The sequence below is a fragment of the Carassius auratus genome, chromosome 27, assembly GCF_003368295.1.
Source record: "Carassius auratus strain Wakin chromosome 27, ASM336829v1, whole genome shotgun sequence".
Classification (NCBI taxonomy): Eukaryota; Metazoa; Chordata; class Actinopteri; order Cypriniformes; family Cyprinidae; genus Carassius; species Carassius auratus.
In genome coordinates this window covers 22447992-22471700 of record NC_039269.1, presented here as the reverse complement: position 1 = coordinate 22471700, position 23709 = coordinate 22447992, and the positions used below count along the sequence as shown (strand labels likewise).

Sequence of the window (23709 nt, the reverse complement as noted above, 5' to 3'; positions counted from 1 at the left end):
TTTTTTTTTTTTTTTTTTTTACAAACTGAGATTTAAGGTGAACTATAAATTAAATGTGTCCTTTTATTATTGTTTGGATAAAATGCTGCGTTTCTTTGCCAAATTTAAATATAGGACTTCACACCATTTCACTTTTGTTGGTTTTGATTGCTGCTATTGTCCTCATTTGTCGCTTTGTATAAAAGTGTCTGCTAAATTAAACAATTTTAAATATAAATGTAAATAACAAAACTAAACTGAAATTTTAAAACAAGCCCCAAATCAAATAGGTAAGCAACACAAATAAAAGAAATCTCTTTATATAAACAAAATAAGGCTTTGTCTGTGCTCTTTCCATTTAAAATGAGAGGCAATGACTGCATTTTTATCGTGATCCAAAAAAAGATGCTGCATGCATGCAAGATGAGCAGTTTTAATCTAAATTAAATAGTATAATTTTGAAAATTGAAGCAAAAGCAGAGTGGTTTGACCAGTTTTGTGAAACTATAAATAAAAATATCTGCATGAAACAAACATCAGACAGCTATCGAGATGCAGATTCACCTTCTGTCAGCAGTTGGCGCGTTAAGCATTTCCTTGGTTTCCGCTGTAAACAAAGCAGCGCTGGCTGCACTTATGAACTTTATTATGCATTATACATAAACTAGATGAAAAGAAAAAATACCATCTAAACTTTTTCTAAAGACAGTAAGCTCCCCTCAGACATACATTCATATAAACACCCACCCTTAATTGAATTGTGATCTGTTTAGCATCTCAACCGATCTCGGTTTTCAACTGGCTCGCGGTTAATCATTACATCCCTAATTATAAAGCTCTATAAAGTTTTCATGCACTGTAGTCCAAGTTGTTAAATTCAAGTTCATGTAAACTCTCTCTGCTGCGGCTGCCTGTTATCCTGAACTGCGTGTCGCATTCAGTTACTACAATCAAGACGATGAAACGCTCGCTAAGATGATACAATGTTCCTGTCATTATACTTGATCTGTAGATAAACATCAGTGGTTTTGTATAAAAGGACTTAATCTTGCTGGGGTTTAGAGCTAATCCCAAATCATATTACTTTCTACCAGGTGTCTGTTAGAGATCACTACAGTTGACTAGAGAACACTATGAATTGCTCTTCACACGCACAGTAACTGAAATTTAAAACCATTCAAAGAAAAAGCTCAAAATATCGGAAAGATATAATACACAACGCATCAATATCTCTTCCCTTTGTGCTTTGAACTTTTCTATGCGGAGCGCTGCGTGCTGTGACTGTGTTGCTTCAAGCGCATCATTCTATACACGGGATGCACATAAGCACTTTGTGCTTTTTGCTGCTATGTAAGATTAAATAAAGTTTTCTCAGCGCATCTCCACTTACTGAAGTGCCCATTTTGCTGTACCAGACTTCTGTTAAATCTACTTGGCAATTTAAGGGAGTGTGTTTGAACTGCTCCGTTCAATCCATAACTCTCCGCTTAGATCAGAGAAGGACAAATTTACACTTTATCAAATTAAAGTTCTGTGCTGCTGTACTGTTTGACTCCTGAGCTGCAAACAATCGAAAGCACTCAGATGAGAAAGACAAAGAGAGGAGAAAAAGTCAATTTTTCTCTCCCTCTTCAAAGCGCATCTTAAGTTCGGTATGACAGAGCTCATACTGGACAGCTTATTAATCCCCCTCGACTCCCAAATGAAAAATGTTTTTGAAATGTAGAAAGGCAGCCTTGAAATTCATTCAAAGCTCAATTTCACATCTTGTGGGAATATTATATCAGGCAAGCACTGACAAGAGGGAAATTTCACAAGGACAAATGAAGTGAAAAACAAAACGGTCAGAATTCCCAACCACACTGAATAACGAAGTTGCAATAACTTTCACATTTTTTAAAAGGTAAGACTTCCTACAGCCACCAAAAACATTGTGATATCTAACAAAAAATAACATATTAATATTTATTTTATATTTTTTGAACAAATATTAATATTTTATTTTATATTAATGTAATTTTTTTATATGATCATTATTTTATTTTATATTATTTTATTGAGGCTGCTTCCTGTTTGTATTGTCTCTAGTATAATTAATGGAGGGATAGTTAAATAAAATTCACTCAAATCAAAAGTCCCCATTAACCATCATTCCTTATGACTTTCTTCTGTGGAAAACAGTGAATGATATTTTAAATAATCTCTTTTACAGTATGTTTTACAGCAATATGCCATGCCTTTGAGCATGCAATACAATAACCTGCATTTGTTTGTGTGCAAATCCTAAATAAGATATTATTCCACAAACTACCTCAAATCTCTGATCATTTCTGATGAGCAATATTACTAAGAGGCTCAGAAACATGTCCTCATTCTGAGAGCTTCATTCCAGCGCAATATCCATCCCCAGTGACCTACATGAAGCAGAAATGTGGGTAATGTGTGTCTCTGCTTGTATATGTGTGTGAATACACTATTGGCTGCTAATATGAGCTACTTCGTTTCCCAGGAGAGTGCAAAAAGCAGAGCCAGAGCGAGAGAGTGAAATGAAACGAAACGCCAGAGAAAAGAGCAGCAGGGTGGATGGAAATGATTGGCCTGCAGGCCACACTACCATCTCAGTGAGGAGTGACAGTGTCACAAGGTCACAATCAGCCTGTCTCTGCACATCTCTGAACACAAATCAGTACAGCAAACAGCTGTAGTTTCAGATTTACTTCAATTGTATTTGTTTATTTAGGTGCGTATATTTATTTACTTCAATTGTATTTCTTTATTCTTATTTCTTAGTTACTTATTCACTTTATTAAAAAAAAAAAGTTAACCAAAATACAGTCAAGCAAATATATTTACTAAATTTAATATATTTTACATTCATTTACTTCTACAACATTTACTTAATTCCAAATTTCAAGCACAATTAAAAAAAAGAAAAAATAGGTTTGAAGGGGTTTAATAAGTTTTCAGTTCTGATACCACTATGTCCTTCATAGTACTAGAAAACCACGCACACAAATCTCTGATGAATAACCATATCATTTGTCTCAAAGGAAGGTCAAACTAAGCTGTAAACATCGTTACTCCCGTAAATAATGTGCAAATAATCCCACTGCAAATAATGCCTTCATCCTGCTTCGCTTTTGACAGTTCAGCTTGAAACTGAAGAAAAAAAGAAAAAAAAAAGAGAAGTCAAAAACCAAAAGAGGATCGATAGATTAATTCAGTGGGCGCTGAGAGTGTTCTGCCGTTAATGGAGAGAATCAGTCAAGCATGCAAAGTAATTACAGTGAGGCCGGGAGAGCAGGAGCATCCGCCTGGTGACACTACACATTAGAGCTGCCGCACAGGAAGCCACTGACAAACAGCCTGTCAGTCAGCAACGGCCAATCACATCGCTCGGAGGAAACAGTGATGACATTCGGCGTCATTCAAAAGGCCAGTCCTTCACACATAAACTCCTCGAGGGTTAAGGTTAGGGAATGCTCTTGCATAATGAACTAAAACAGGACCATGACTGAATAAAGAAATGGCACCGATCAAACAATATTAAATAATCTAATTTCACTATTATATTGATGGAATATAATAAAAGCTGTTATCTGTTTGAATATATATTAAAATGTCATTTATTTCTGTGATGGCAAAGTTTAATTTTTAGCAGCCATTACTCCAGTCTTCAGCATCACATGATCCTTCAAAAATAAACAGTTTTTACTTTTACTGTTTTTACTGTCTTGCTTAATATTTTTGTGGAATCAGTGATTTTGCTCGTACCAACAAATATGCAGCCGACCAAAGCCGGTCTCCTAACATTTTACCCTAACCATCAGATGCGCATACCCACATCAATATTGCATCCCTTTTCTCATGCTGAACAAAAATATTAAATTTGCATTACTGTATGAGTAGGTTTAGGGTTGGGGTAGGTGTAGACTTTAATAAAACACAATTTAATAAAAGTATTTACTGTATCCCTTCTAGCTACAACTGCAAACATAACTCAATTACTGTATTTTAGGGGTGTAACGGTACACAAAAATCACGGTTCGGTACTTACCTCGGTTTTTAAAGTAACGCTTCGGTAAATTTTCGGTACAGTAAGGGAAAGAAATGCAAACATTAACCTGCAGTTTGTTTATTACTATAAACTTTTTTAACAATTTGTTTACACTTTTTTAAACACTTTTTAATAATATATATATATATATATATATATATATATATATATATATATATATATATATATATATATATATATATATATATATATATATATATATTAGTGCTGTCAAAATTAGCGCGTTAACGCATTCGATTAATTTGAAATATTTAACGCGTAAAAAAAAAATAACGCAATTAACGCGGTTGCAGTTTTTTTTATTTCCAGTTGTGGCCTATGTGTGTTCAACGTGCAAAGAAATATGGTTAAGACCAAGGAAGGACTTTTAGACGGAAAGTTTCAGTATAAAACTCTTCCGGATTACTCTTCAGTCTGCCACAAGAAACAGCAACATTAAAATCATGAACTCAAATGTCATTGTTTAAAAAAACAAAAAAACAATGACTGTAACAGTGCGTAAATCAGACCTTTCTGTAACGCTAATGTTAATAAGCTTAAACGAAAATAACGAAATAATTGTGTAGCGGAGTATTTTTTGTACACAGTGCCGCGAACTGTCAATCACTCCTGTACGCGTGCATCACTGTCCTCCTCAGCTGCAGCAACTTGTGCTCTCTCTCTTCATCAAGCTTTAAAACAAAAAGGGGACAAAAAGATCATATTGTCTTTGTGCATAGGCTATAGATTAATTAGATAAATGAATATCTAAATTTGTGCCTTGCCGTCTACGGTATTTTTTTAGAACTTAGAACAAAGATGCTGCAGCCAATGAGCAGCCAGCGGGGGCTGCAGGACGACTCAACCTCCGCAGACAGTTTTTAATGTTTATCAGACAATAAATACTCAAGATTTTGCTTTAGTATAACTCACAACGAGTTTCACACACCTTCTCCGGCCACGTTGAGTTGTTGACACTTAACAGTGGGAAAAGCGACACATGCGCTATTCACTTGTATAACTTAAGGGTGAATGGGTAATGTAGTTTCTGCTCTGGGTGGGATGAATTAGGAAGCTTGCATTGTGAAGGGCGCTCTGAAAATCGGCAGTGCAGGTAAAAGATTAAAACCTATATTAAAACAGATGTCCAAATGAGCGTACCGGTACGCTACAAGCACGTTCTGGGCGCACGGAGAGGTGGCGGTACGCTCAAGAGCTATATTTGGAAGTGGCGGTACTGAGTACAGGTGCGTACTGGCCCACTTAAAGCACTGGCAATGACTATACTTTGGAATTTTTTTGCAGTCCACTTAGAATTCAACATGGAAATCATTTTTGTTTTTTATTGGCATTGATTGTTTTGAAATTCAAATGGTACTTACATGCCTGTGTTTTTATTTCTGTAATAAATATGGCTTTCAAGCCAACAGTTAATTTGGAGGATATTGATGGTTTATTGCAGGTATGTTGTTTACATGAGAAAATCTGTGTTACAAGTTAAACAAAAATTCCAATAAACAATCATATTTTGAATTTAAATAGTTTCTTTGTCTATATATATAAAAGAATAATAAAATACTCTCAATTTCATTGGCCCGATCGGAATTAAGAGCAAAGGTCTGTTTAAATGCCGACGGGAGCTGCATTTGAATTACGGTCGTTTTTTTCCTAGTTGTAGTGATGTTCATTGTTCACACTCGCGTGATGACTTTTGAAAACTTCAGAATCAGCCGCAGGGCAGGATTTGTGCTGAACGCGGAGACTTCCGCCACTTCATATGTTCGTGTAGAAACACGAAAACGTATCTATATTCCACACACAAAATATTGCATTTGGTCATTCAGTGCACATGTGCACCGTACCGAAAGCCCTGTACCGAAACGGTCCGTTACACCCCTACTGTATTTACTATACTGTAAAGGTAGGTTTAGAGTTGGGGTAGGTGTAGATGTTAATAAACCATTATTCACAGGTAGTGTTGTTTAATTGTACTACCCACTGTTCTAATGGGAGGTAGCACAAATGGACAGTACACCACACTCCGCACTGTGCTGCCAAAAGATACAAAACATGCAGGTGGTTTTTCTCTGGCCTCAATTCAGTCCCGAGACGTCGAGATAGATAAATAAATAAATACAAAAAAGAAACCAACAGAAAGATAGAACTACATAAAAATTTGTCATTTATGGAAATGGATATCCAAAAAAACAATAACCAAACCAAACGAGACAATGCTCTGGATAAACAAATCAATTATGTAAAACTGCTGGACACAAACAAAATATAAATCACTTTTCCCAGCTCGACTTTCTCGGCAGAGCAGCTTTAATTAAAAAGAGAAAAGGCAATTAAAACTGCAGTGCAAACAGCTTATGGCTGCTCAGTGGGGTCACTGTCTGTCCCCTTTTCTCTCTCTCTGTTGACTCATCATCGGCTGTTTGGATCTTTCCTCTGCTTTTAGTCAGCATAGAATTTCTGCTCTCAACACCATCCTCTCTCTCCTTCCCCTGAGACTGGATCAATAGAAATGGGATTTATACATCATGCCTATGTGATGGATGCCTCGGCATTAAGAGGATGGCCACATCTCCCACACACCTCATAACACACATCTCTCTGTGATCTACACAACATGCTATAAGATATACACTGCATGAAGAACCTTTACCATTCATGGAACCTTTCCAGTAGACAAAGGTTCTATATAGTGGAAAAAGGTTATTAGATTTATTTTCTTTTTTTAAGAATGGCTCACTAGCTGCATGTCCATTACAGATTTGCGCAAAACTTTTGTGATATTTTATATAAATTATGTTTTCTGCAAAATGTACATGTTTCCATTGGATATATTTTTCAGTTTGAGCAATTTGAAGGGTAATAGAAAAGCATCTACTGAAGGGTTCTTTGAGGACCCAAACATGGTTCTTCTATGGTACTGTTTCAAAGCAACCAAAGTGTAAGAACGTTCCGCACATCCCACAAAACCACACAGGGCTCGGGTACAGGACAAAAAAAAAAACTATAACAAAAATACAAACGTATTATGAGCACACTGATATTGCTCCAGAAGAACTGCGTCACAGCAAAAAACCTTTTCTGAACCTTTATATTTAAAGCCTATACCTTATTGTTATATATATATATATATATATATATATATATATATCTATATCTCAATGTTTGACAAGTGGGGCGGGGGCCGAGAGCCGTGGGACCGGAGCGAGGCCAGTGCAGTGATTGGGAAATGAGCGACACCTGCTCCACTCGCCAGTCTCGCATCCCACGGAGGAGATTGGAAAGATATAAAAGGGGAGCGACGACAGTGAGTGAGTGTTTTTTTTATTTGTTTTTATCTATTTTTTTATTTATTTGTGCACTGTTTTGTGTTTATTTTGTTATTAAAGTTTGATTTGAATGTCCGCTGGTTCCCGCCTCCTCCTTCCCGATGATGGTGACGTTTTTTTTTTACGTATTACACCGTGCAATATAAAAATTTGACGTGATATTTTGATAATTGGGGGAACTAACCCTTTAATACTGACAGGTTGCTGGTAAGGAGGGTTATTGTTACTCTCATGACAGCCCAATAATTAGCAAATAACAATGATACAATCAATTATCATTGACAAAATCCATCCTTCCCTACATTTTCTCATTTTGAGAATCTATTTCACTCGGATACATTACAACAGGGAAGAAAAGACAATTGCAACTTCCATTTCATGCTGACTTTAAAAATCAAGAAAGAATGATTGTGAACGATTTTGCTAACTTGTTGACTTGATTGTTTCATTACAAATGCACCACCTCAAAATGTGTTTGAATAATCCATATGCGTCTTTTCAGGTGATTTTCTGGACTTGTTGCATTGCGTATGTCGTACGTCATTGAACAAACCGATTCGACAATGAGTTGCCTACGCAATCGGGTATCAATTGGTTCTTGGCAGGAATAAACAAGCAAAATGCCAGTCACTTGTTGGAGCCAGTTGCCATGGCAACAGTCATGTTTGTATTGATTTATTGCTCTGCCCATTGTCTGCCAAAGTACTACCAGGACTGGCTGGCTCTGAAGGCATGAAACATTAATCTTATCATGCATTTTGACTTAAGGATTTGCGAAATGGTAAAGTCAAATCCTTACGATAGCCCGTCTGGAGGCAGAAGTGTCAAATGTGTTTTGCATGCGCTATTTGTCAAGTGATGTACTTGCTGACTTCTCTTTACATTTACAATAGGATTAGTTTCTTGGGGGACTTTAGATGCTTAATTTTTCATTCGCCACAGCAGGAAAAATGAATGCTGAGCAAGGTGCATTTTTCACTTAGCATGCCGCTGGACATCCACGGGGACAGACGAGCTCTCAAAGTCGGCTGGATCTGACCTGGAACAACTACTAGAACAAATAACCAAACCCACTTCCACACAAGAGACCCACAGGACCTTGAAATGATAGATGGTGAAGCGCAGATGTCATCCTATAAGCGATCCCAGTAATGCCTCTTTCCCTCTTAAGCAGTGATGGAGATTTTATCAAGGGATTTAATCATGCTCCACCCCTAAGTCATCATCTTGAGCCCAGAAAGGGTCCAAATGGCTGCTTTCTCATCTATCCAGAGACACTGCAGCAAATTTGGGTATTTTCACTAAGCAGAGGGAGTTGTGTCAGGCCATACTTAAAAATATTCTTGTTTGCCATAACCCAACCGACCCTGTCAATTTAGGACCAACTCAATTTTATTTTATTTTTTTGCTTTTAGTTCGACCGACTTGCCGATTGTAAATTTGCGTCAAGACCGACCAATTTTTTTATTTGCTGTTCAAACAACTAATACAAAAGAAATAAAATAATATTAATTATATTTAAGTATTGTAAATATATAAATTGTCTAGGCCTACATACAAACGAAGACTACGTTCTTTCTTTTAAAAAAAACCCTGTGATCATCTATGTTTACACGGATGTCACACTGTGGCCTGTGCGTTCGCCTCGTCTCCTCTCAGTCAGAATCAACGGTTCGCACTTGGTAATGATGGCTGTGGCTGCAGTAAACAAAATGTTCGCGGTCACTGTTCAAAGTTATACGGGTTCGGGCACCATAATACATCTAAACAAATCATTAAAACAGCTCGCCACCGCTTTAACTTGGCACGAAGTTCTGGAAAAACTGAGCCCAGATCTTTTCCCATCCCTTCTCCCATCTAGTCTAAATCCATGACCGTGTCGACTGTCACTTTATGTTCTAAAATTTATTGCACGAATCAACCAACACAAGTTTTTTTTTTTTTTTTTTAAACGCTTCACACAGCAACTGTAGCTTCAGACACACACGCATAACAGCAAATAATACACAATGCACAATGTTGCACAATGTTTCTCTTTTTACAACAGAAATGTGAATTATGCCGGTCTTCAGATAGTCTCATACAGATTCGGGCTAGAATCTTTTACTTAAATATGATCAAAATTCGAATTGTATTCGAATTTAAAATGCATAATTTCAGTTAGGGTGAAGAAAATCTTTTTGCTTCTCTTCTGAGGCCTCAAGATATTACAAAAATATTACTGCACGTTTATTCAAAGCATTAGAATACATGACTGTGAAAAAACAACATAATATTTAAAATAATGTTTATGAACCAATTATTATTAAGTTGCTTAAAAAACTATAAACAAAACAGAGTCATGTATGCATGCATTGTTAAATAAATAAAAAGGGTGGAAAAACAGTCACACAGAATACATTTTTTCATTTAAAAACATGAGATGCAGTGGGATGAGGAACAGAAACCCAACATAAAGTCTCTAGATATTCTTAGAAAATTAAATTAAAATACATTAATTTTACATGTCTCTTGTGCGAGACGCGAGTCCAACGGTGTCCCTCTAAAAAATGAGCAAAATATGCGTTCTGTGTGAACAGCTTAGTTTCAAGATATACAAGATCTTCTCCACATAGTTCTCTTTTTTTTTTAGTGGCTTCAACTGGATAGGCTAACATAACCTTATAATACAATGCCACATACATTATCATCGCATCTCGTGCACCACTGATAAAGATCAAGTATACTTCGGTCGTCCGCACACTGTCTGCAATTTTGTCCTTTTCGTCATCCGTGTGCGGGCATTTTTTGAGACTGCACGGACGGTGCGGGTACACAAGGTGAAAGATGAGACCGCAGCTACAGCGTGTCGAGCTCGTCCGCCTTTGAAAGTTATGTAGACACGGCTGTGTGCGCGGCGAGATGGAATGGAACACGGACTGTGAAGTACGGGGGCTCATAAGGCGGCTTCCTTAATGCACACCTAAAATTCGAATGCAACGTTTTTGCATTCGAATGTGGATTTTTATTTTAAATTTGACGAATATTCGATATTAAAAAACATTTTTACAGCCCTAGAATCGCCTATGTGACTTTTTTTTGTGTTGTTGAAATTTCTAATCGTAAACACAGCCATATTGAAGCCTGCAGTAAATTTTTTGCATTGTTATGGCAGTCCACTCTGCTTATTGTTTTTCGAAAATGTTGCACTCCTTTTTGTCATTGTGCACGTAAATTCACGCCAATAAATCATGAGAAATATTGGTCTTTACATTCGTCCTGCCTGTTGTACTTGGATTTACCTATATTTGGTCTTATTTGCCGTATAAAACTTATTTAGACATGCAAAATCGATTTTACAATCGATTCAATTAACTTTTGTCGCTCAAATCAAACAGGATTTTTTTTCAAAGTGACAACCCAAATAAGCAAAGTAAACGGTCTCTCATTTGTAGGTTGCACTGACACCTAGCAGTGGATACAAGTAAAACAGTACCTCTTTTTTTTTTTTCTTCTCACCTGAAATTCATGCAATAAACATGTTTTTGACAAAGATTTAGCTTTGTTTGTGGTCTATATTGCCTGCATCAAAATGAGGTTTGCATTTATGCGCCCGAAGGCACGGGTTGAAGACCCAGTCAATGACGTCACGATATGCTAATTTGTTTAAATTCATACCTACATTACCATCACCAAAATTTACTTTTTTTTTTGTTTGTTTTTTTACATTGAAACTTGAAAAAATATATATATATATAAACCGACCTACCGACCCTTTAAAAAAAAAAAAAAAGACTTACTGCATATCAAAATATTTTTACGGATGGCCTCAGGTCTCCCCAGACAAAGACTGGCTCACTATACATGCAGGAAAAAAATTATTTACAATTATTATAATAATATAATAATAAATTATAATAATGTTTTAAAAATGTATTTAAATTAAATACCTTAAGTCAATAATTATTTTCATGTTATGGCTGATAACCTGTAAATAGCCAATAGCAACATAAAATGAAAAATTTAACAATTAAATTAGAATTTTCTTTTTTTTTTAATAGCGAAGTTAAATTAAAAATGAAACCAGTAACTGATATGGTGATACAAGACTGATCTATGCATCCCGGATATATTTTAATACAACTAGAAATATTTGTTTTATATTGTCCCCTCCTACATTAAACAGCTTTAATGGCTTTACTGTCTTTGTATGGCATAGAGCAACATGGCGAACCTGAAACACACACTACCATATTGTAGCTAGCTTCTATTTACAGAATAATTCAATCCTCTTTTCTGGTCAGAGGGCAGTATAGAGCCCGGCTAATCCAGGAGAAACTCAAGGACTGCTGGGAGCTGAACGCCTTCAGTACTCTATATCAGCAGAGTCAGTACCAGACATAATCTGCTGACTTTATAGGCCTACACATTTCAGCACTGATGTTACAGGAAAAATATGTAAAAAGGATTTAGATAAAAAAAAAATTCATGACAGAAGAAATGAGTTAAAAGACCGATACAATTTATCTTTAGCCGCACTGTGTGATAAACAAGAAACTTTGAGAGAGTGCTCCTAAAATCCTGTGGAAATCAGGGTGCTAATTCGTTGCGGGTGTTCACATCACTAACACACAGCTTTAAAAAGACAGGCAGCGGGTGAACGGGAAATTCCTGAAGTGACCGCTTCAGCATAGTCAAGGAATTCTCCATTATTCCAAACATTAGAGACATGAGACATGACCGCACTACCAAAAATGGCATTGCAGGGAGATTCTTTCTTGGCATGTAATGAATGCCTCTTGCAGAGGGAAAGCTTTTGTTGTTTCTCTGCGTGACTGTTTAGTTATGCGCTCATGTGTCTGGACCTCATGTCAGAGGCCTCTGAGGAAGACAGGCTGCAGCTGAGGACGCTGTGCAATACCCTGCCAGGAAGCCTGTCAAACAACCAACATGATGTCTGCAGGTGAGAGGAGAGGTGGCCTGCTCGGACAGATGAGGGAGAGAGCGAGAGGCAGGCTGCGAAAAGCAATGACATGCTCTGGCAGTCCTGGGAGGTCACCGGAATGATGGAATACATTTACATAGCAGAGACACTCTACCCTAGGAAAGAGAGGAAGACTGAAGGAGAGGGGGAGGAGGGAAGGGATAGGAAGAAGAGAAGCAGTGTTTCCTCTCCCGCTATTGAAGGATTCAATTTGTGAGCTTCAAGTCCGAATTGAATGCGTTGAAATAAAAAGATTGAATACTGTGAAAGAATACGAAAACAATAAACAGAGAACACATCTTGCTTTTGCACCATGTTTGCTAGCTGCATGCAAAAATGAACACACCCCAACACTGTAGTCGGACCCTCCCCCCCACCACAAAAAAAAAGGCTCAGAGCTTATTCATTTAGGAATAGTTGAGTTAATTGTTGACTCACCCTTATCTTTTTCCAAACTCTTAGGAGCTGTTCACAGAGCACTTTTTTTTTGCATTCCATAATGCTATTTTCCATTGTTCTTTTAAATGTAAATGTGCACTAAACGGATGTTGCGCTTGTGTCTTTTGCAGTATCTCGCACATGACACTGCATTATAAAAATGCAGCTTTAAGGCCTTGTGTTTTCCTTTCTACTGCCAGCATCAAATTTTTCAAAAGAAAAACAAAATGCAGGTCACACTTAATTTTAAGGTCCAATTCTCGCTACTAACAAACCATTAACTATGACTTTTGCCTAAATAAACAGCTATTTTCCTGCTTATTGATAGTTAGTAAGTTAGTTGTTAAGTTGAGGCATTAGGTTGTAGAATAAGGTCATGCAGAATGTGTGCTTTAAGAACTAATAACATGTTAATAGAGATTGATGTGAATAGTGAGAATTGGTCCCTATACTAAAGTGCTACCAAAATGAATTCTGTGTGAATGGCTTCTTATGCTGTTACTTTTGAATTGTCACAAATCTCATAAAGGCTATATGTGTGGAACAGACTTAAATGTAAAAAGATAAGTCAAACAAAATTGAGAATTCTCATTTCTTCACCCTAATGTCGTTGTTTCACATAAGAAAGAAAGTCATACAGGTTTGGAACGATATGCAGCTGAGTAAATGATGGCCATTTTCATTTTTGATGGAACTATCTGATTAAGCTCCACAGCGGCTCTCAAATCAAATATGGTGCCAGATAGTTAAAATCATTTTAGTAAATGTTCAGGATCCACTCCCTGCGACACAATTCAACAGAAAACACTGTGGAACAGACTGTGCTGTTATGATGTTAACAGCCAGACAAAGATGAAGATTAACTGAGACTGGGGTAAAAAGCAAGTGTCATCAGTCGATCAGGGGGTCACATCTGCAGGCTTGGTGGTTAGCTGACGGCTTGGAGGAGCCAGACCTAAATAGCTTTTTAAAGACCATGAATATTGATGGCAAATGCATAGAAGATGATGGGGGAAGGGGAGGGGGCATGAAGGTTATTGACATCAAGCTCTGCTAATTGAACCTTGGTTGATGATAAGGGAGCTGGAATGGCAAGACCGTTAAAAAGACCTCGGGGGAGGCAGGACATAACTGAGTTAATGGGCATCAAATCTGATGTGGCCTTCAGTGCCAGGTGGGTTAGTGCACCACACACACCTGCCATCTCCAATCATACACGCATCTACATCAAGCCTGCAACACCGATAGCGCATTCACATTCTATGCTACTAATTCACAGATTACAGGGTTCCCACACCTTTGACCTAAGAATTTGCATGACATTTCCATGACCTTTCTAATCGTTTTCGAGATCTGATAAGAATTCTGAACTCATTTTATCAATATTGCACTCACAAATTTCTAACCAGTTAAATATTGGAACTTAAGCATAACTAGATGTGCATCTGTTCAAAGTTGCATTTCTATTCATTAGCTTGGGTTAAACTAATTTTACTTTGTTGGATCAGCAGCTATGCTAATGATGTCTGTATTTTGTTTCTATGTTTCGCCACGGGATTTACATCCCGTGGTAACTAGGATTTACACAAGCTCCAGTCTGGATCCAGAACACCTGAGAAGAGATGATGCTGACCCTCAGAGGACCCCAGATGATGCTAACCTTGAATCAACAAACAGAACTAACAATTATTGCTAAATGTGTGACTGAATCATATAATAACTTAATAATATTGATAGTTCATCGTCTAGCTGACTACGTCTTGTATTATTATTATTATTATTTTTTCTAAAATCCTGTCAAATGTGCACAAACTACTAGCTACTACTAAATATTGTAGAAACATAATTTTCTGTAAAGTTGCTTTGTAACGATTTATTTTGTAAAAAGCGCTATACAAATAAACTTGAATTGAATTGAATTGAATTGAATCTACGGTTGAAATATTTCATGATCAGATAATAAGCAAATAAATAATAATTTAGCCTTTATGTACACACACACACACACACACATACAAATACACACACACACACACCCACACACACCGTATTTTTTTGGACTATAAGTCGCACCGGACTATAAGTCGCATTTATTTTGAACCAGTAACCAAGAGAAAACATTACCGTCTACAGCCGCGAGAAGTATAAGTCACACCTGACTATAAGTTGCAGGACCAGCCAAACTATGAAAAAAAGTGCGACTTATAGTCTGGAAAATATGTTACATATACCGTAAATTATTGATATATTGTATATACACCATATACAAAAAAAACAAACAATTTAAATGTATTATTTATTTTTATTTAATTTAAGTTGATCAATTCTCAGTTTGCCATGACTGTGAGAAACACTAAAGAGACTATGTCTTGCTGTAAGTGTGAGAAGTTGCTGGTTCGAGTCCAGCCTGCAACATGCCTTGATTTCATTCCCATAGCTTCCTTTTAATCTATTTAAAATACACACACAGAGCAGCTAACACGCATTCATATTCAAAACACTAACAGTGTCCTCACACCATTCCCACACTCCCAGATCCTCGTGACCAGCCATGAATGCTGCGATTCATAACGGTGTGTTCTGATGTGCAACAGAAAGCTCTGACTCCACAACAGTGGCTGCAGGCTCTTACAAGTTCCTCAACACACAATGCCCATTAAAAAGCTCGGATTTACTGTACATCTCAGTCATGAGATGTCATTAATCACACTTTACAAAGCCCTGCATACAGTGCTACAGCAGCCTGCCTGCGTTTAACTCATTATCCAATTCAGCCGAGCCGTGACTTACAGTCGCCAGCCTGACCCGACCTTGGCCAGAAAAGAAGCGCCTACTGTCTTTCACACAGAACCGGGATCAGATTTGTGGTTTTCATTATGCTTGAGTGTAGAATCTAGAGAGAAGAAATCTAATCTAATCAAGATCAGTACAAAACGACCCTTTATACTCTGACTGAAGGAATGATGTTCACAACAGCATTCTGGATGTTTGACCTACAAGGACGAAGGGCTGATAATTCATAATCGTAATGAGTGTAACGAAGGCGAGAGTCAGTCCTGATGCATTTTTAATGTAAATCCATTTGACCTGGATTAGCGTTATGATGAAGAGCGCATGGTCTGATGCTTAAAATTGCAATTTATTAAAGATGTGTGGAGAGACAGTGATGCCAGGAAGAAGGTTGGTACTCCGCTCTGCTATAGAGAAAGCAGCGTGAGGTTTCCTGCGATCCAGTATCGCACACCTCCCATCTGGCCTCAAAAAAAAAAAAAAAAAAAAAGGAAACTTCACTTTGAAGTCTTGAACCCTTCTATGCAGATCGAATGCAGAAGTTCTGATGGCCGATAACGTTAAAGTGTTCTTCCCTGGTCACGAATCGGCTCACATCATAATGCTTAGCTTGTTTTCAGCATAACTGAAATAATAAGCATACAATGTGAATACTACAATCGTAAGAAACTACTGTATAATCAGTGGCAAGTAAAAACACAGAATTTTCTATTCAATATTGTGAAACAGGACTATGAACCAGTTAATGTGTTTAGAGGCTGGGCTACCCAGTGTTAATAGAAAAATAGTGCAAAAGGTGACAAAAAATTGTTTTGTTTATGGTTGCAATTGGCTTTGACAAAAAGACACTGAAAGTGTCAATAATATTGTTCTATATAAAGACATTTTAAGCACTTCTGCAATGAGGGAGAACGGTATTGACGTGGGTGAATTTTTCCGCTGACATGTAAATTTGCTGGGTTTTCTGTTTAATGATCAGTCAGCAGCATATGATTTGCAGTTTCTGCAAACGAGAGACGTCTGGTTCATGAGCATTTGACAATAATGAATTCATCACAACTGGAAAAACCAAGTCCCACAGACACGTCTGTGTCTTTCATGTTGAAAGCCTGCGGCTGGGAGAGGGACAGTCCAGACGCCTGTCTTCACTCTTCACTGAAGCACAGATTCCAGTCACAATCCAGCAACTTTTAATAAGAACACAGATCTCCAGTTAAGATACAGCACTGAACTGAAGAGACAGGAAGTCCCCATGTCTTTGTGATGCACACAGGGCTTTTAAGTGCACGGTCATGGGTGCAAAGCATCTACTGTTTAGTAAATCACATGAAGTATCAAGGTTCTTCCTTCGATCTGTCAGCCAAAACCTAAATCTAAATCAGCAAACGGCTTTTCGTCATAGTTCATGAGTATTTCAGAAATGTCTTTAAAAGGAAAAAGCTAAGTCATCACATAAAGCGATCCACTGTATCATAAAGTGAAAATAAAGAGAGCGGAGACACTCACTGAGAAACTCAAGGTGGAAGTGGTAACAGTCAGCTGTTTCTAGTCTGGTCTGGCCTGTGGCTTTGCTTTGTAAATTAACTAGTCTGCTACATGAGATAAAGAGAAGTGGTAAATGTGTAAAATGTATTGACCGGGAAAAAAGCTATAGTAGCTAAAGCATTCGTTCAAAATAAATAAATAAAAAAACTTCTGAGACAAACAAGAAGAATCACTGTCAGACACATCTCTTCATAAACTGCTTTAACATGCAGGAGAAGAACTGTGCTGGACTGGTGCAATACCAACTACTTGAGCAACTACAAACCTCATGTGACATTTTAAAACAAAACAAACCCACGTGATGAACACTCATTGCAGTCACCAAAAAGGCAAATGCTTCCTCTCCTCTGACTGGGCAAATCTAGCCTTGTCCTTGGAAGCGTTCTCTAGCTTTTCACACACACACACACACACGCACGCACACACACACACACACACACACACACACACACACACCAAACAATATCCTAAATATTTAATTAGCCTACTCAGCTTTGGTTTGAAAAGTAAATGTGCCATGCAATAAACGGTAGGAATTCTGTTACAATGCATTTACAGCAGTATTGAGGAGCAACTAAATAAAACTGGCATTCTCAAAATACTAACTGTATTTTTTTCACTAAAAGGCTACTTTTTGAACTGTACTTTTAAATGTATAAAGATAAATATTATTTACACCTAAGTTTTTTCAATCCACATTTACAAATCAGCAGCTGAAGGTGGCCGATCATGATGGATAAAATGATTACATATTCATTTTAAATCTGCCCCTAATCTTTCGGTTGGTATGAGATCTTGCTTTTTAAATAATAATGAAGCATGCTGGGGGAGCAGGTGGTACATTCTGCCATAAGGAAGATGAATACATGCATTCTTTATTCCATAAGGCCACTGCCTAATTCCTGGATAACAATGCATTAGTTTGCCATTACTGTCAATTAAAATAGCACTCATGAGTTATAGGCACCAATAAGGAAATACGTTTTTTTTTTTTTCATTCAAGACTAGGAAATATTTTCCATAATAGTCGGAGAAGGGAACTCACAAGCCAGTGAGAAGCACGGCCTCATGCCCGAGCGCTTGGAGCATTGCGGGCAAATGCCAGGATGCACGCCATCTGTCATTTAGGGACCTGTTGGTGAGGGGTGGAGGAGCTCAGGCTGTTTAAAACTACTTCTTCCGCTTCCAGTCATGCATTTCCATGAATGGGCAAATAGCAGAGCACAACAGAGATAGCGAACTGCTTTAATTACTGTAGCAGTGGGGCAATCGGCAGCTTAATCACCCCTCATCACAGGCCTGCCTCGAACACCACGGATGCCTCATTTTGCCTTGGGCCCCCCAGAGAGCTGCCTCCAACAAATTCTAGTTAGACACAAACGAATGCAAGCAGCAAAACCAACATTCTTCCTCCACCTCTTCTACAGTTCCTCCATGTTTTCGACATTGGCCACCGCCTCTCCCTGTTATCGTGGCATGAATTATGTAGAGTAAGAATTGTAATTAACAAGGCATCTCCACATGAGCTCATCATTCCCACTAGCTGAATTTTAGCAACAGGCAACATACACAAGCAAATATGTGTGTTATAGAGCAGAACCTCGGCACTGAAAAGCCCCATGAAATATTCAACGGGCTCTGAGGAATGGCTTTAAATTATTCAGATTTAACAATCTTTTCTATCTTTGGAACTTTTAGCGATTCTGCATCGGTATATTTAAAAGTAGTAGAATGTTTAACCAAATGAGAATAAAGTCAGAGAAAGAAAGAGAGGAATAGGTTTAAGAACGACAGATGTTCTGCTTCTGAGAGTTGCGGAATAAAGGGAATTAACTTACAAAGAGGAGGACAGAATGAGAACGAGATTAAATCTGTTTTTTTGAAGTGCAAGATTGATGGTTGTAGGCCAGAGCTAATAACTCGAACTGCAAATCGTGTCCCCATGATGATAAAAATACAATGAGCCGGTGTGGTCTAACAGTGAAACATCTTTGTAGACAAAGAGAAAGAGGGGAAAAGCAAATCTTCCTAGAAGCGCTTTAAGACAAATTTTAGGTCAGGCCTTTTAATCAAATCTTTTTACATTCACTACCAGTCACAAGCTCATATATATTCGTACTTTATTATCAGAGCTGGGTAGTAATGGATTAAATGTAATCTGTATTACATAATCCGATTCCAAAAATGAAGTATTTGCAATTAGATTATATTACATTGAAAATACTTAAATCAGACTAGTTATTTTTAATGATTACATATTCACACAATAGCAATAAATTATTTTTAATTTGATTCTTAGTAATTCCTCTTTTTCATCGTTTAAATGTTCATTTCTAAAATACTGCTTATATATACACATTCAGAAAGTATTCCAGTTTTAAGGACATTCACACACAATTAAAAAAAAAATTACATTATTTCTTATTTACATGTGATGCAGACATTCCCAAACTTCTTTGTCATCGGAAAATCTTTTTTGAATATTTACTTGAAGTACCCGGAGATGAAGATAAATATTTTAATTATCACATTTGCATGTTTATGGTTCTCTGTTGGTTAATGGTCACATGACATGTAGGTAAACAATTTAGATATTCTTTTAACGTTTTATTTTGATTGATATTGTAAAATGACATTTTAATTTTCCATTTTTATGATTTAATGAATTAGATTTTCATTAATCTCATAAAGTCCACAGTTCATTTACAAACCCCTTTGTTTGCAAATCATTTAAGTTTTTTTATTTGAAGTGTACAATATTACACATGTAATTATAATGTCATATTTAAAGCTGCAGTAGGGAACTTTTGACAGAACTGCTTGCGTCTTGCGGAAGAACATCGTAGCCGGAACTACTTCTCTCTGTTTATGTCTATGAAGAATCACAACGGTACTGGGTTACTCCGCCGCGGTATCCCCGAAGCAATCTAAAATAGTCTGAATATAAAAACTTATTATAGGTGCACCCTAGTGATTCAGGACAAGCTAAAAACACGGTTTGGAAAATGGATTCATGGTGTACTCGTTTATTATATAAATTTTTCTACATTTTGAACACAAACAAAGTTACGGACCGCAGCTCTGATTGGTTGTTCCTTAACGGCAGTGTTAATTTTGACACGAAATTTTAATTTAGTTTTAGTCTTAGTCTTTTGACTATAATTCTTTTTAGTTTTAGTCAAGTTTTAGTCATCTGATTTGTTTTAATTTTAGTCTTATTTTAGTCGACTAAAATTGCTTGGTATTTTAGTCGACTAAAATTGCTTGGTATTTTAGTCGACTAAAATTGCTTGGTATTTTAGTCGACTAAAATTGCTTGGTATTTTAGTCGACTAAAATTGCTTGGTATTTTAGTCGACTAAAATAAGACTAAAATCAATAACAGATTTACTAGACATTTTTTTACAGCTGGTATAGGAAACAAACTTAACCAAAATATATAAAACACAAATTCAACTTTATTTCAACACAACTGTGTCTTTATTTCGATTCAAAAGCTTCTATGCAGCAACAAACACTGTCATGATAATGTAAACAATAACTAGCTGCCAATTGACCATCAATAAAAGAAAAATAACGTTAGGTCCAGGACCTTAAAGCTTACAGCTGAGCTGAACAATAAGTGCATACATTTAAAGTAAATATTTAATAAGTTGGCAGCTAGGTGGATAAAAAAAGTAACAAGATTTTATAAGGTATTAATTTGTCTAGCAATATTGTATGTTTTAAATACTACAATATTGCTAGATTTGTATGTATAATGATAGGATGTGAACATTCATGTTTCACATGACTAATATAGAAATATTTGTGATATTGTCAACAAGTAGAACATTATAAAATATACTAAACATTAGTATTAATCAAATGTATTTATCATGATATTACGTATTAGTATTGTGCTCTCATCTAACTTGAAGAAGGGGGCTATTTTACAGTACTTTTCAGTTCGTAATATTTAATGCTTCAACATCTACACACTGCACTATTCCAATTTTGCTTAGCTCAATAAACAAAAGAACATCGTTGTGAAATTACATTTGAGAAAATGTCCGGGTGGCTCGTCTGTAAATGTCTTTTCAAATTGGTTGTGTTCTTGCCACGAATGAGCGCTCCGCGTGCTTTACGCTTTGTTTTGTTTTGTTCGTCGTCAAACGTGAAGTGAGCTGTGGACATTTTGTCGCTCTTTTAGACATCACCTCTTCGAATGCCGTCTTCCCGGGAGCTCATTTAAAAACTGAAAACCTTCGCTTCACGTCTCAATAAGTCAGGCTCTGATTGGTTCTCTTCTCTCATGCAGTCTGGCCTGTTCCGTTTTGCCGGTTCTTTTGCTCATTCCTCGCATCTCTCCCGTCTGCTGATTTGATTTTCGTCACAGTCTATTTTCGTCTCGTCCTTTATTCGTTGACGATAATGTCAATCAATTTAGTCATAGTTTTAGTCTCCATCAGTGCCTTCTATTTTAGTTTTCGTTTCGTTTTCGTCCGCAAAAATATATTCGTGACGAAAATAATGACGAAAATATTTAGTCAACGAAATTAACACTGCTTAACGGGAGCGGTCAGTAACTGCAAATGGCAATAGAACCACTTGGAGGAGCCAGAGAAGCTTGATTTTTTTCACAGATTATCTGTCTCATATTCTACTGTCAGGACATAATGACAGGTTTAACAGTTATGTAAAAAAATATATATTTACAAAAGTTACCTACTGCAGTTTTAATATACTTCACGTTATTAATTACAACAAATTGACTATTTTTCTAACTCTAGGTATTTTAGCAATATGGTATGAGAATATCCTAATAAAAAAGTGAGAAATGACTTAGATAAAAAGTAATCAAAAAGTAGTCCGATTACATTACCTAAGATACTACTATTTATAATTTTTGTAATCTGTAACAGTCTACAATCTACAAGTATTCTACCCAACTCTGTCTATTATATTCATTTTCTGTTTCATAAAATTATGAAAAAAGTTTTTATTTCAAGCACATATAAACAATCAGATATCTAAAAATTGTACCTATAAATGAATTTATTTTCATATTTGTCCAATTTGTAAAATAAGCATTTAAGCACAATCCTTCAGATCAAAATATTACGTCATGAGAAACGTAACTGGGTAGCTGATCCATAATGTTTTTGGAACAACAATTGTTCCCAAGTACAAATCAACTGATATGAACTCATAAAAGCTGCAGGCCTAACACTTATAAAACAATGAACAAAATGTTGTTTAAATAACTTTAGACGGAGTATATCAAGTCAACACCGAAGGACATGTAAACCTCATTAAAGTGTATAATATTGGTCTCTCAAATTCAGTCAAATGTTTTCAAAATTTTAACTGGTAGAGTACAAGGAAACAAAATGAAGGAAGGGGAGCTGGTGGCAATTCTTGTACCTGTGTTGCATGTTTAATCATACAAGTATTTGCAACCGTTATTACAGCACTGCAGAACACATTTTCCTTTATGTGCGCAGTCCTGGTCAAAAACATGACGGGAAAACACCTACTTGGTTTTTCTTCAAGCATCTCTTGGCACAAATGCCATTCTTTGGGTAGCTGAAAAGTCTCTAGTGGACCATCCGGTTGAGGGTTTGGCAAGGGGACTCTCTTTTGTTTCAAGAGAGGGACAAGACAAGTATGGACATGACTGGGTACAAATGTAAATGTGGAGCATCATTATAACCAGCAAAGTGTGGAAAGTTCAAAATCATGCAAACAGACAGAATTTTAGACGACGTATTTCAAAATGCAGCATGTGAATGTTTGCTTCATCCATGATTCATCAATGAATCATACAAAAACAGTGCTGGTTTTACAGTGCTGTCCGTCAAGTAAAAATATCACTGCAAGTCTTACAAAACCATATGAATGCTTGTGCATTATGAGGGTGAGTGCAAGATGAGACGATGCTGATCTGACTTAAACCTGTACCATAGTAAAAACAAGTATGGAAGACTCATACTCGCTGGCTGACAAACCGTACACAGATGTTAATAGAGCATGGTGAGATCAAGTGACCTAAGGGTGACTTCCAATGCTACCTACTAACAGCCTGTCAACAGATTTTGAATTAATTTTAACTAGGCTGCTGTACACAAAGCATACTAGAAAAAAAAAAAAAAAAATTGTCAAGTTAGCTGCCAAATACAGGCCTGATTCACAGTCAAACTCTGAAAGCATTCGATTAGTATTCCTAAAGACGGTCAAGGTCATGAAATTTTCAAACAAATCATTGTAAATAATTTAAATTTTCACATTCACTATAAGCCTACAACAAAACACCTTAAGAAGTCACATCTAGTCACATTGAAATTGGATTTATTCAATAAATTGTAGAAAACATAATATTACAGAGTGCTGGTTGAGTAATAAGATTTTTAAACTAAAATATTAAAAACATTGAAAATGCTAGCTTTCAGTTAAAATTAATCTATAAAAACTAGTTCTATAAAAGTTCTAAACCATGTCGGATTATGTTTGTATTTTTCAAGTTCTGAATGTCCACTTGAAAACGTAATACTGCTGTTAGATATACTCAACTTTTTTTTTTTTAACCTTACTCTATTTTTTCTTAATTGTTG

The 23709-nt window shown here is 36.6% G+C and overlaps 1 protein-coding gene across 7 annotated transcripts in view; it reads right to left on the bottom strand.

Moving 5' to 3' along the window:
• tnika (TRAF2 and NCK interacting kinase a) overlaps positions 1 to 23709 on the bottom strand; it is an 86625-nt gene that overhangs the window by 46798 nt on the left and 16118 nt on the right. The window lies entirely within an intron of this gene.